Source organism: Ceratotherium simum, chromosome 15 (assembly GCF_057802395.1).
Source record: "Ceratotherium simum simum isolate JZ-2026a chromosome 15, ASM5780239v1, whole genome shotgun sequence".
NCBI lineage: Eukaryota > Metazoa > Chordata > Mammalia > Perissodactyla > Rhinocerotidae > Ceratotherium > Ceratotherium simum.
In genome coordinates, this window is record NC_141914.1 from 11594871 (window position 1) to 11607824 (window position 12954).

The following is a 12954-nucleotide window of genomic DNA, read 5'->3' on the forward strand; positions in this document are numbered from 1 at the left end:
GCCCTGTTCTGTCTCTTCGAAGAAAAAGTTTTCTCCACTCCCACACCCTTAGGCTTACCTTTTGCCATTTTGTGGATTCCTTCCCCTTTTGAATCTGTTCTTAAAAGTCATTGCTTCTCAATTTTAAATAGGAAAAGAATATTGTTGGGGGTGAGGGAGGTTGGCAGGAGAAGGGGAGGAACTTGCCCTGGCCCCAGATGCCCCATGGATGGGCCTGATTATACCCACAGCTTCTTTCTCCACGTCTTCTGTCAGAAGGAAAGCTGGAAAGACAACAGAAGGGAAGGAGAGGGTGGTAGAATGTGAAAAAATATTTGTGTGCCTGCTACAGAGCTAGGCGGTTTACTTCATTGGGTTGTTGTGAGGATTTTTTTTTTTTTTTTTTTTTCTAAACTGGGACCTGATAAGGTTAAGGAACTTGTTCAAAGTCACACAGCTTTTTTAAAATTTTTTTTTATTTTTCCCCCAAAGCCCCAGTAGATAGTTGTATGTCATAGCTGCACATCCTTCTAGTTGCTGTATGTGGGATGCGGCCTCAGCATGGCCGGAGAAGCAGTGTGTCAATGTGTGCCCAGGATCCGAACCCGGGCCTCCAGTAGCGGAGCGCACACACTTAACCGCTAAGCCACGGGGCTGGCCCTGTTGTGAGGATTAAGGAGATTATTTGTATCCGCTGCTACCCCCAACCTCCATTTTACAGGTGAGGAAACAGCTTAAAGACTATTGTATTATCAAAGTCATATAACTAGTAAATTTCGGAGCTGGAAGTCACAAACCAGACCTGGATCCAGAGCCTGTGCTCTCGCCTGCCTCCTGCTAAGACACCTACTGGTATTGACATCAAGGCTCAGGTGGCCCCTCTATAAAAGGAGCCTGCCATGCTGAGTTGGGACTTTTCTCCCCACTCATCTGAATACAGAGGTGGCTGTGTCTATGAAAAAGATGCCAGGCTCTGTGTCAAAACTTCTTTTCAGCTTCTGAAAAGAACAAATGCCCTTATTTTCCCAGATGGGTTGAAAATGGTGCTTTTGTACTCACGTTAAGCCTTTCATCAGAGGCTCTCGCCCTGTGAAATTCAGTTCAATTCAAGGTGGCTCATCGAGCATGTGCCAAGGGTGTATTCTCTTGCCTCCTTGCCCTCGGAAGAACCTCAATTTCAGAACTGAGCCCTGCATGTTCCATAAAAGTGCTGTGCACACTGATTGAGTGTATTCAGTGGCTCTGGAAGGTTGGCAATTTGAGAATCCTCAGATATGACAGAGAACATGACCTCCTGTTACATAGGATGGGAGTAATAGTCTTTGGAGCTTAAGCGTGTGCCCAGGGTACCTGTCAGTGTGCTTCCTTAGGGCTGTTAACCTCTCCTTTGCCGCTTGACTCTTCTTCGGTCCATCCTCCCAGGTGGTCAGTGGTCCCTGCCCAGGCTGCAGGTGCAGAGGAGGCTCTTAGTCCTAACTGCGCTCTCCCTTTGTGTGATCTGGGGCAAGTCTGTTGACTTCTGCTACAGTTTATTTGTCACATAAGAGGCTGAGTCTGGCTAGCACTCCAAGAGGCTTTCTACTTCGGATTCTAGTCTGTTTGGGTAGGCGAGCTGTTAGATCAACTAAGATGATTTATCTTATGGGAGGAACTTTCGTTTCTGGAAACTCAGGGGCTTTCCTCTGAGATAATAAAGCTCTGCCAGGCACTGCAGGTGACATATGCCTTAGAAGAGTAATTAAGCCACTTAGAGATTATTAACCTATGTATATTTTGTGTTACATCCTTTCTATTAGAAAATAATGCAGAATTAGAAGTTTAATTGATATTTGGCCCAGCTTTAAGTACTATTTACCAAACTAGAGATAGCTTGTCTGATCATTTGGAATGGTGAGAGCAGACCTACACAAGCTTGTTTTCATGGGAAAAAAGAGCTTTGATGCTTCTTCAAAATCTTTGGAAACTACTTCTGCTGGCAGCTGGCTTTTCTTGATATTTTAAAAGGGCATATAATAAGCATAACTAGAAGCAAATGTGGTAGTTTTCTTAAGGTTGTTTGTTTTTAAACTAGAATGCTATACCTTGCATTTTCTTTTCTCTTGATTTTCAAATATCTGTCTGTCTCTTAAAACTACCTCCATTCAAAAGCCTGATCTATTTGTGTGGTTTGCATGAGGCTGATGTTTATTTGGGTAATCTGAGGTAGCAGAAGAGGAATATATTTAATCGTCTAACCTTTACAAAAAGGAACATTTGAAATGTCAGCATTTTATTTCAGAAACAGGTGAGCTATTGCACTCTATGGCTTTTATTTATTTATTTACACCCTTGTCTTTCTGAAAAGGAATTTGAAACAGCTTAGAACAGCTTATAATAAAGGGTAAAATAACAAGGAAAAAATATGGCAGAGGAAACAGAGTAAATATTCCAATCAAAAGAGTCAACATAGTTGTTGTGATGGATATAAACCTGTGTCTCAAATTCTGGAAAACGAGGCAAGGCAAGAAACAAATTGTATCATCTTTAATATTCAAGAGAAGAGAACAAGTTCTTCTGGTTCAAAACTCAGATCTCTCCTAGAGCACATTGTGTAAAGGATGTTGGTTTAATCCATTCAACAAATATTTAAGCACCTATTACGTAGCCAGATCTGCGTCAGGTGCTGGAGGCAAAACTATGTAGATATGAGTGCTTTTCTCGTGAAGCTCAGTCTATAGGCATGATAAATATTAAATCAATTCTATTTTTCTTTTGTATCAGTTAGTGAAACAGTAACAATTCCTAAATTTGCTTAAATGTCTCTGGCTTAGAATCCAACCTTGACTCCCCAGTCTGAGACTTGAAAGATGAGGAGGCATCAAGCAGGTAAAGAGAACAGAGAAGTGCCTGGGTGGGCTGGAGAGCCCGGAGGGAGCCATGTGCCTGGAGGGGAGCAGTACAGAGGAGACTGGACCATGCCAGCAAGTCCCCGACACATCGACAGGCTTTACTCTTTCAAAGTAAAAATGTGGGTCTAAGTAGACAGCTTTTGTTTCTTGAGAAATATTGGCCTTTTACTTTAAAATTACTGTGCTCAGTAAATTACATACTTTAAGTCATCTTATTTTTTCAAATAAAACTTGGCAACTAATTCTATGTCAGTTCTCAAAAAAACCTTCGTGTTTTGTTTTATTTTATTTTTATTTTTTTGTGAGGAAGATCAGCTCTAAGCTAACATCTGATACCAATCCTCCTCTTTTTTGCTGAGGAAGACTGGCCCTGAGCTAACATCCATGCCCATCTTCCTCCACTTTATATGGGACGCCACCACAGCAAGGCTCGACAAGCAGTGCGTTGGGGTGCACCCGGGATCCGAACCAGCGAACCCCGGGCTGCCTCAGTGGAATGCACGCGCACTTAACCACATGGCCACCAGGCCGGCCCCTTGTTTTGTTTTTTTAATTTAACTGGTCCATGAAATCCAAAAACCTGGGAAACATTGGTGTACACAGGACCCTCAACAAATATGGCTGGAGAGACATATGGATAATAAAGGTTTAGAGTTGAAGCATGATTTAGTGACAGGATTTCCTCCTGGGACAAAGGTAATGTCCTCTAAGCACATAAGCCATGGTTACCCTGGACAATTATTCAGATTGAACAATGTACTGGGCACCAGCTCATGGGGTGAGTGGAGACTGAAATGCAGTCCCCGTTCCTCTCACCAAATCATGTACCCTGGGGTAGGGCAGGCTCTGCATAGAAGAAGTGGAGCCTTTGTTTAAAATAGGAGGACACTGTGGCCAGTGGTAACTGTGTGTCGTCTCCCAGTGATCTGGTTTGATCCAAGGATAGGACTTGAAAAGCCTGTGGGAGTAGATAGATGGCATGTAGTTAGGCTCTCTGTGACATTCTTTCAGCCAGGTATATTTTTTAATGGATACAACTGTTCTTCTGGTAGGTAATGGATACAACTTTTCTTCTCAAGTGCTAGCTGCTGCTAATTAGTGATGGATCTGTATGTTTTAGAAATTAAACTGGCAAGTGGAAGTATGAGTAGCTATAAGGATAGAAGGGCATATCTTCATGTCGCAGTCATTGAGGTAGGTACTTTATTATTTTACATAATAGTATATCAGTTTACCAATAGAATCCTGATGACTCATGTCCTTGAGAGGGTAAGGTAGCCTATGATCTAGGAAGATTGCTTCTTGAGAAAACTGTTAGCTTTAATTATAGTTAATTTTGAATTTGGTCCTTATTGGAGCAATATTTTTCTGAAGACCTCATTATAAAGCAAAGTAGAGATGGGTGTGGTCAAAGGCTTTTCCGAGGAGGGTATAGCCAGTCATCCTCAGCAACGTGGAAAAGAACTTAACTAAAAAGTTTACTTTGACTAACACAGTCTCCAAAATACACCTCCCAGGATGAATTGGCTGCAAAAGGCATCCGTGGGTTACAGGGTAAATTGACCTATTCTGTGGAGTTCTTTTATAATTGACCAATTGTATTGGAGACTCTGCTGAAAACAACAACCTTACTTAGCTAATGTTCATTCTAATTCCTGGCAATAAGCAATTACCCAAATTATTTCTTTTTTCCAAAATCTTTTCTTTATATTATACCAATTCATGTTCATTGTAGGAAAATTAGAAAAGACAGATCAGAAAAAAATTATTCATAACTTTATCCTGTAAAGCAACAACACATTTTATTCATGCTATCAAATATTTTCTACCCCCATATATTTCAAAATATATATATATATATTTTTTGCTGAGGAAGATTAGCCCTGAGCTAACATCTGTGCCAATCTTCCTCTATATTGTATGTGGGTTGCCCCCACAGCATGGCTGATGAGTGGCATAGGTCTGCAACCAGGATCTTGACCCACGAACCCTGGCGGCCAAAGCAGAACATGTCAAACTTAACCAATACGCCCAAGACTAGCCCCCATTTGTGTATATTTTTGACTAAGATGTCAGTTGTGGTGACCCTGCCTCTCACAATCTACCTCAGATCAGCTTGTACTCCCTCCCAACAGCCCCCCGCTCGCACCCACCCCCAGCCCAAGTCATGTGGGAAGTTTAGTGCATGCCCTAAGATTTCTGGAATTTCTCAAGGACTTTGTCAAGCTTGGTTATCATTTCTTTCTTCATCTTGTAGGTATTTCCCTATCTGTACTTGGCATACAGCTCCTCTTTCTCATCCTCCTCAAAACATATACTGTCACTCACGAGACAGCATAAAGTCCTTTGGCCTCTGAACACATCGTGACTTTGTTCTTTCTCTGTTCTTTTGCTCTTTTCTTCTTCAGGTCTTCTCACACCTTCAATTCTTATTTCTTACTCACAGTGCTCTAGGAAAATGCCTTAAGACAGTTGCATAGGGGATTTAGGACCTGAGGGCCTGGGTGGGAAGGAGGCAAAGTCACTAAAGGAATTCTATTGGTAGCGAGTAAGATACTTTTTAAAAAATCCCACCATATAATGTAATTGGCTTTACAACAAAGAATGGAACCGTGCTATGTTCACGTTGAAACATACACACACACTTAACTATATTGTTGAGAATAGATTTCAGCAAATTTGGCCATTTTACAACCATCAGATTCTTTTTCCCTAGTTGTCTGTTGTTTCCAGTGATTAGATTATTAGTGAGGGCACTCACAATCTCTCTTCTAGGTGATTTGTCTCAGTCTGAATTCCGCCATGCATACTGTGGCAGCCATGAAAATACTCAAGTCTCTTGCTGCGGGGAGCATATTGACTAGCAGTGCCAGCTGCTGGGCCTCTGGATCTACTGCCTCATTTGCACTGACATCATGCTTCCCATGGCTGCTCCTAGCCAATCACTGAGCACAGCTGGGGGTATTAATGCAGGCTCTTTGCTGCAACATGAGTGAATCCTTAGATGGGTGACTTTGGCGTAAGGACTCCCCATCAGACTGGCTAAAGCTTTCTTGGCACCACACTGTAACCTGAAACTCTTCCCATCCAATCTTCCTTCCTTCCCTGTCTCCTTCACAAGTACCTTCATCACAGTCTCAACGTATACCCTGCCTTCTCCAGCTCTCTTCTCTTTTCCTTCTTGGGTCTGTCTCAATAAATCTCCTGCAATAATCCTGTCTTGATATCTGCTTCTCAAACGTACCCCAAATAATACATATATTTAGGAAGTGACCATTAAAAGTCCTAAAACCTGTTCATGCAAGTTTAGTGAAGTACCAGAGCTCTTGTCCTGTAAATACTTAAAGTTCCTCGCGTGACAAGTTTACTAGAAGCAGACTCAGAAATATTCTAGTGCTAACTACTCGTGTAGGTACAGGCTTCTATTATACTCCTGTCCATGCAAGAGCAGATGTGCGTGTACTTTTCACCAATGAATAAATATGTTGAGCATCTCTAATGCTAATTAACAAATCCTCCAATGCTGATGGAGGTAGCTATCACTGAAGCACTTGCAGTAGCTGCTTTTAAAGCACAGAACCTGGATTGCATGCAGTGAACAGGTTCTTCAAATAGTAACCAATCATCCCCTGGGAGTAGATTAAAACCAGTAAATACACACATCATCTGGTCTATGCTTAAGTACTTTAAAGTAAATTACAGTGCAATATGAACTTTGCCCATGTTAGTAGATGCATCATGTCTAATGACTGCATAATGGTCAATTGCATGAATATCCCACTTATTTTAATCAATTCTGCAAGAGTGGATGTTTTGAGTTCCTAATTTTTAACTGTTAGTTTTTGATTTAGCAAAGCCTTTCTGCACACTTTGGGCATTGTCCAACTTTTCATAGAATATTTTTTAGAAGTAAAATTTTTGGATCAAAAAGCATGCCCAATTTTAAAATTTTTGATATTCACTGCCAAAAAGTCATTCAGGAAGTTTGTTCCAATTTACAGTCCAACCATTGCTGTATGAGTAGGCTTATTTCTTTTTCCTTTATTTTCTGCATGTGAAATTATGTGTAAAATGTAAATGTTTAATCCAAAAAACAATTTAACAAACCTTTGAATCCTCCACCTAGATTATGAAGTAGAACTTAAAATCCTGTGTTTGCCGCTTTTCAACATTCCTCTCCATGACTCCCCTCCCCACAGAGTGGCAGATACAAAGCTATTTGTGAGAGGGACTCTAGGGCAAGATAAACTCAATAGTCTCTGGGTCTTCTGCTTCTGCTTCTGGGAGTTGACAGGAGGATCTTCTGGGCTAATCAGTGGGAGAGGCTTTGTATGAGTTCTAGGAGATCTGAGGCTTACCACAGTCTATGAATTTAGACAAGTTGTAGCATAAAACAGGTACTAAACGTGATCAGTGGGAGTGAAGTGAACTGCCCCGGGTTTTTTGCTTCCAAGCTCGCTATGGCCTTGTTCCAGCTCTCAGAACTAGATCGAAGCAGAAAACTTTGGTGGATGAAATAAATGTCCACAGCGGTGTTAGGCAGCAAGACCTGGAGGAATGAGCAGGAAACTTATCAGCAAATTGTCAAGATCACCACATTCTTATCTGGGCCAGGCTCTCCACGACATTCCTGGTGTTAAAAAAAAAAAAGACTATAGCAAAGCAGTGCTATAGTCCAGACAGCATGTCTGTCTGGACTCCCATCCATTCAATCTAGTCTAGTTTCCAGCTGACATCTCAGAATGGCTGTTCACAGTCCTCCGAGGAATCCCTTCATCCCTCTCCTATGTACAACTCATGTTTCCAGTACCATATCTTTCTTTTTCTTGGTTTATACTTTCATTTTCATGGAGCAGATTTTCAGTAGCTTCTTGAGAAAAGCGATGGGTAGTAAATTTATTTTTTTGAGACCATGAATGTCTGAAATATCACTCTACCCTCACAGAGTTTGAGAGTTTGACTATAATTATAGGTTACAAGTCACTTTCCTTTAGAACTCTGAACATCACTCCATTTTCTTCTTGCAGTGATGCTGTTACCAAGTCTGAAGCCATTATGATTCCTGATCCTTTCTGATCTGCTTTTTCTTCCTGGAAGTTGATAGAATCTTCTTTTCCTTTAGTGTTCTGAAATTTCAAATGTCTTTCTGTAAGTATTTTCTTCTACTACTTCTATTCAGTAAGCTTTTTTCAGGAATGGCAGTTCACCTCCTATTGTTCTAGGAAATTTTCTTGAATGGTTTTGTTTTGTTTTCTGTTCTGTTTCCTCTTTTCTCTTTTTTTCCCCCTAGATTTTCTGGGGTTGTCATCCAATTTTCTTATGTCTTTTTCTCCTATTTTTGCTCTCTTTGTCTTTTTGCTCTACTTTCTAGACTTCCTCTACTTTATCTTCTAACCTCTATGACTTCACTTCTACTGTTATGTTCTCGATTCTAAGCTCTGTTTTCTGTCTCTCAATTTTTTATGACATCTTGTTCCTCTTTTATGGATGCAACATTTTCTTATTTCTCTGAGGATGATAATAATTTTATTTCATTTGGTTTTGTTGATTCTTTCTCCTCCTGCATTATTTATTTATTCCAAGATGCCTTTTAGTGAGGGAGATCAGGTTTTTTTTTTTTTTAATTTCTGTCTTCCATGCTAGCTTTCCTCAGCTATCTGCAAATACCTGAATGTCTGCTTAATATTAAGGATGGGGGATCTAAAAATCTCATCAGAGGCTCTGAGAGCTTGAACTATGGGCCATGCTTACCAACTGGGTTCACTGTAGAATCATCTTGAACGGGGGTGGGGGAAGATCTCTGCATTCATCATTAGATATACATTTGATCACAATCCTAAGCCTTACCCTAACTCTAATCTATACCAGGATCATCAACCCAGACGTCTGGCTTTAGTCTCTCCCGAGAACAAGCTTCCAGATTTCTCTAAGAGTCGAGGGGGGCAATTGCTCAGTAAAGTGGAGTGGAGGAGTGACTCTGGAAGGTTTATCTTCTTCTTAAATAGTATAAGAGGGTCTGACTCCATTTTTTTTATTTTTGACTGCTGAAGCTTTCAAGCCCCAGTTTATTCCTTCGCCTTCTGACCCCTATTTGGACAAGCTGATAAGAAAGCCAGGGCAGTCCTTCCTTGGGCACCACAGGGAAGTTCAAACCACTCCAGAAGTGAATTCTTCCATAGTCCCACCCCCTAACCATGATAAAAACCAGGGCCACTTGCTCTCACTCTCTAAGACACTCAAGTCAATTCCAGACCAGCTTGGGTGCTGTCTTGCCCCGCCCAGAAATTTATATGATGGGAGAAATACCATTTTTTCTTACTTCTTAATGTGTGCATGGTGTCATCAGTCTGGACATCACACCTGTTAATTAGAAGGCTGTCCTAGTCTTCTTGGGCTGCTGTAACAAATTACCTAGACTAGGTGATTTAAACAACAAACATTTATTTCTCATGGTTCTGGAGGCTGGGAAGTCCAAGATCTAGGTGCTGGCAGACCCAGTGTCTGGTGAGAGCCTGCTTTCTGGTTGACCGATGGCCGGCATCTCATTGTATCCTCGCATGGCGGACAGCAAAGAGAGATGCACGCTCTCTTCTTCTTATAAGGACACTTATCTCATCATGAGGGCCCCATCTTCCAATATCATCACATTGGATGAATTCTGGGGGGGACACAAACACTCAATGCATAACAGAGTGGGTCCAGCTCACCTGCATTGGACAGCTACAAGAAACAGCTTTCACAGAAGATTTTCTTAGTCTTCCTTTCACCACCAGTTCCATAAATTCCTGAAATGTATGACTTTTGAGCACTTGGTGGTGTAAACTGGCTAGCTCTCACACCTTCCCAGTACTAGGCAGAGATCAGTTTTGAGTCTCCTATGTCAGTTACTACTTGCCCATCATTCTCTAGCTTCCAAAATTTTTCTGATATTTTTCCCTCTCTTGTTTTTCTGATTTGTATCTTTCTCCTTTTAAAAAATTGCTTCCATAAATTTTAATTGACTTGAGAATGTAAGAAACAAAATTGGAATCATGTGTTCAAGCTGCCGTCTTAACCCAGAAATCCTGGGTGCCTCATTTCTTCACACCTTGTTGACAATGGATGTTATCTTTTCATTTATTTATAAATTCCCGAAGTGTATACTGCGTTTAGTTCTAATTGCTCTGACAACTCAGTTACCTGTATTATTGGATTCTGATCTGGTCTACTGTTCACATGACTAAAAGCCTAAAGTACAATTTTATGATTTCTGGCAGATTCTTAAATCCAGTCATTCAGTTTACCGTTTGCTTCCTATTTTTAGTAGCACTCCATTGTAATGCAGATGAGAAGGCTTCTACCAACGTTCTAGAAACAAGTTGAAGTGAAAATGAGTTAACCTTACCCATCTCTACTCCATTTGTGTGAAAGAAATGGAAAGATAATCAATTCATGGGTGTCTGTTTAATATAAAAGCCACTTTTCTTCCCTTCTTGGTTATGAAAATTTGATCCATCTTTTGAATAAATTTAGCAATGATTTAAAATTCTTGGTTATACACACCAGATTTAAATTAAGATTTCAAAATGCAGTTGTTAATTTGAAAATAATGATTTCATCAAATGGTAACTCTATTTTGTTTTCAAAGTTGATTTATAGGCTGGTGAAATTTCTTTTTATTAAAAAATGTAATTCAAAAGTTATTTTCACAGTAAAAGCATATAGATGAAAATTAGACCCTCCCTTCCATAAACTGTACCAGAGTCCTAGTCTCCCCAAATTTGAGGCTGCAGTCCAGATTAAATTTATTATGTATGTCTTGAAAAATGATCCGTGTGATAGTATACATTTATATAAATATGTGAGCTTTTTGATACAAACAAGATCATACTATTTTTGCTGTTCTGTACCTTATTTATTTAACCATGTATTTCTGAAGATTATACCATATCAGAACATTATATCTCTTTTATACTCTTATTATTTTTTATGGCAATAGAATAAATACAGGGAAATGCACAAAATACGTATAGTTAAATGAATTAGCACAAAACAAAATCCCATCAGGTAACCACCACCTGGTTAGCCAAGTCATGGAACATTCCTACGTCCCTTCCACATCACTACCATCTCTTTCTCCCTCAAATGAAACGTTTCTGAACTTCTATGATATTCCTTTCCTGCTTTTCTTTAGTTTTACCACGTAAGTATTCATCCGTAAACCTTATAGTTTAGTTTCGTGTGTTTAGAATTTTTTGCCTGGGTTAGGATTTTAGGCAATTGGACTCATGCAGTATGAATTGTTTCTATCTGGCTTTCTATTTGTCCTATTTATTTTATGGTTTTTTTTCCTCCCAAATTTCCTTCTTTCTGGCCTTTACTGCAAATTTATTATTGTATTTTTTTCCTTTACTACCTTGTAAGTTACACATTCTTTTGCAGTTCTTTTACGGTTCACTAATCTCTGGTTAACCACGGGATTATGACATACTTTTCTGATGTCGAATCCTTGTATTAATTGGTATTTACTCTCTTCATGGGCAACGCAAGGACCCAAGACTCCTCTTTTGATATCTCAACTCTTTTAGCCTCCTCCAAACTTTTAAGCCATTATTGGTATGTCCTTTAATTCTGTCTATATTTTAAACATTATTATAATATTATCATCAGTAATCTACTTATTTAAATTTGCCCCATATTCACCTTTTCCTTGCTCTTCATTCCTTCCTGAATCTGAGCTTCCAGCTGGTGTCATTTTCCTCTACCTGCAAACCACGCCTTCAGCATTTTTTTTCTAGTGCAGATCTACTGGTTACAAATTCAATTTTGTGTGTCTTAGAATTGTTTATTTAATTTTATTCTTGAAATATATTTTGCTAAACCTATAATTCTATGTTAGGAATTTTTATTATTTTTTTAGCACTTTAAAGACATTATTTTCTTGTGTTCTGGCTTCTATTAACTGTTTAAAAGTCAGCTACATAACTAATTGTTGCTCTTTTGAAGGCAGTCTGCCTTTTTTGTTGCTTTAGACTGCTTTAAGATTTTCTTTTTCTTTGGTTTTAAAAATTTTACTATTGGGTACTTGGTTGTTTTCTCTTCATTCTGTTTGGAGGTTTTTTGGCTTCTTAAATCTGTAAGTTAATGTCTTTTGGTTTTGGAAAATTCTCTTCCATTATTTCTTCAAATAATTCTTCTTACACACTCTCTTTTTTCCGCCTACAATTACACTTATATTGCACTTTCTCACCTTATCTTCTGTTTCTTACCTTCCTTTCTAATGTTTCCATTTGTTTGTTTCCCTTTGCTTCATTCTGGATAGTTCTTTCTGACCAATCAGTATTCCAGGCTGCTAATTCTCTTTGACTATCTAAATATTGTTAAATCAATCTATTAAATTGTTGCTGATTTCAGTTATTACTTCCCACTTCTTGTAGTTTCTGTTTGGTACTTTATTATGCTTTTCAGTTTTCTACCAAAATTCTCTATCTTATCTCCTTGAACAAAATAAGTATGGTTATTTCAAAGTCTATGTCTGAAAACTCCAACATCTGAAGTGCTTATGAGTTTTATTTTCAGTTGTTTGTCTGTTCAATTGTTATCTTGTCTCTGAATATCTGGTGATTTTTTGTTCTGTGCCAGACATTTTATTTGCAAAAATGTTGTAGAAATAATTTTCAACTTGGGATAATATCTTCTTGAAAAGAGGATTTGTGTTTTATGTTTCTTTTGGTCAGAACGGGTACTAATACTAGGATCACCTTATCTAATTTCATCCACACAGCATGTAGAAGAGTACTGATCCTACACAAGATGCAATGGTGATGCCTCTTTTGAATGATGCTCAAGTACCTCTTATGGTAAGTGGGGAGATATACAATCAGGTTTCAATATGATCTGTGCAAGCTATTTATTTAACACTTACTTGGTACCAGGTAGTATTTTAAGTGCTTTCCAAATATCATTAAGATAATTCTTACAACATTGATTCTGAGATGGGTATTACTACTATCCCTATGTCACAGATATAAAATTGAGGCAGAGAGGACTTGGGTAACTTGGCCAATGGTACATGGCTTTAAATGGAAAAGCTGGGCTTTGAATACAA

At 39.1% G+C, this 12954-nt stretch overlaps 1 protein-coding gene across 2 annotated transcripts in view; it reads left to right on the forward strand.

Moving 5' to 3' along the window:
• Positions 1–12954, forward strand: part of HHLA2 (HHLA2 member of B7 family) — a 74949-nt gene that overhangs the window by 24470 nt on the left and 37525 nt on the right. For both annotated transcript variants that reach the window (XM_087439559.1, XM_087439560.1), the window contains exon 2: positions 12631–12706. The gene's annotated coding sequence lies outside the window, so the exon portion shown is untranslated. The remainder of the gene's footprint in view (positions 1–12630; positions 12707–12954) is intronic.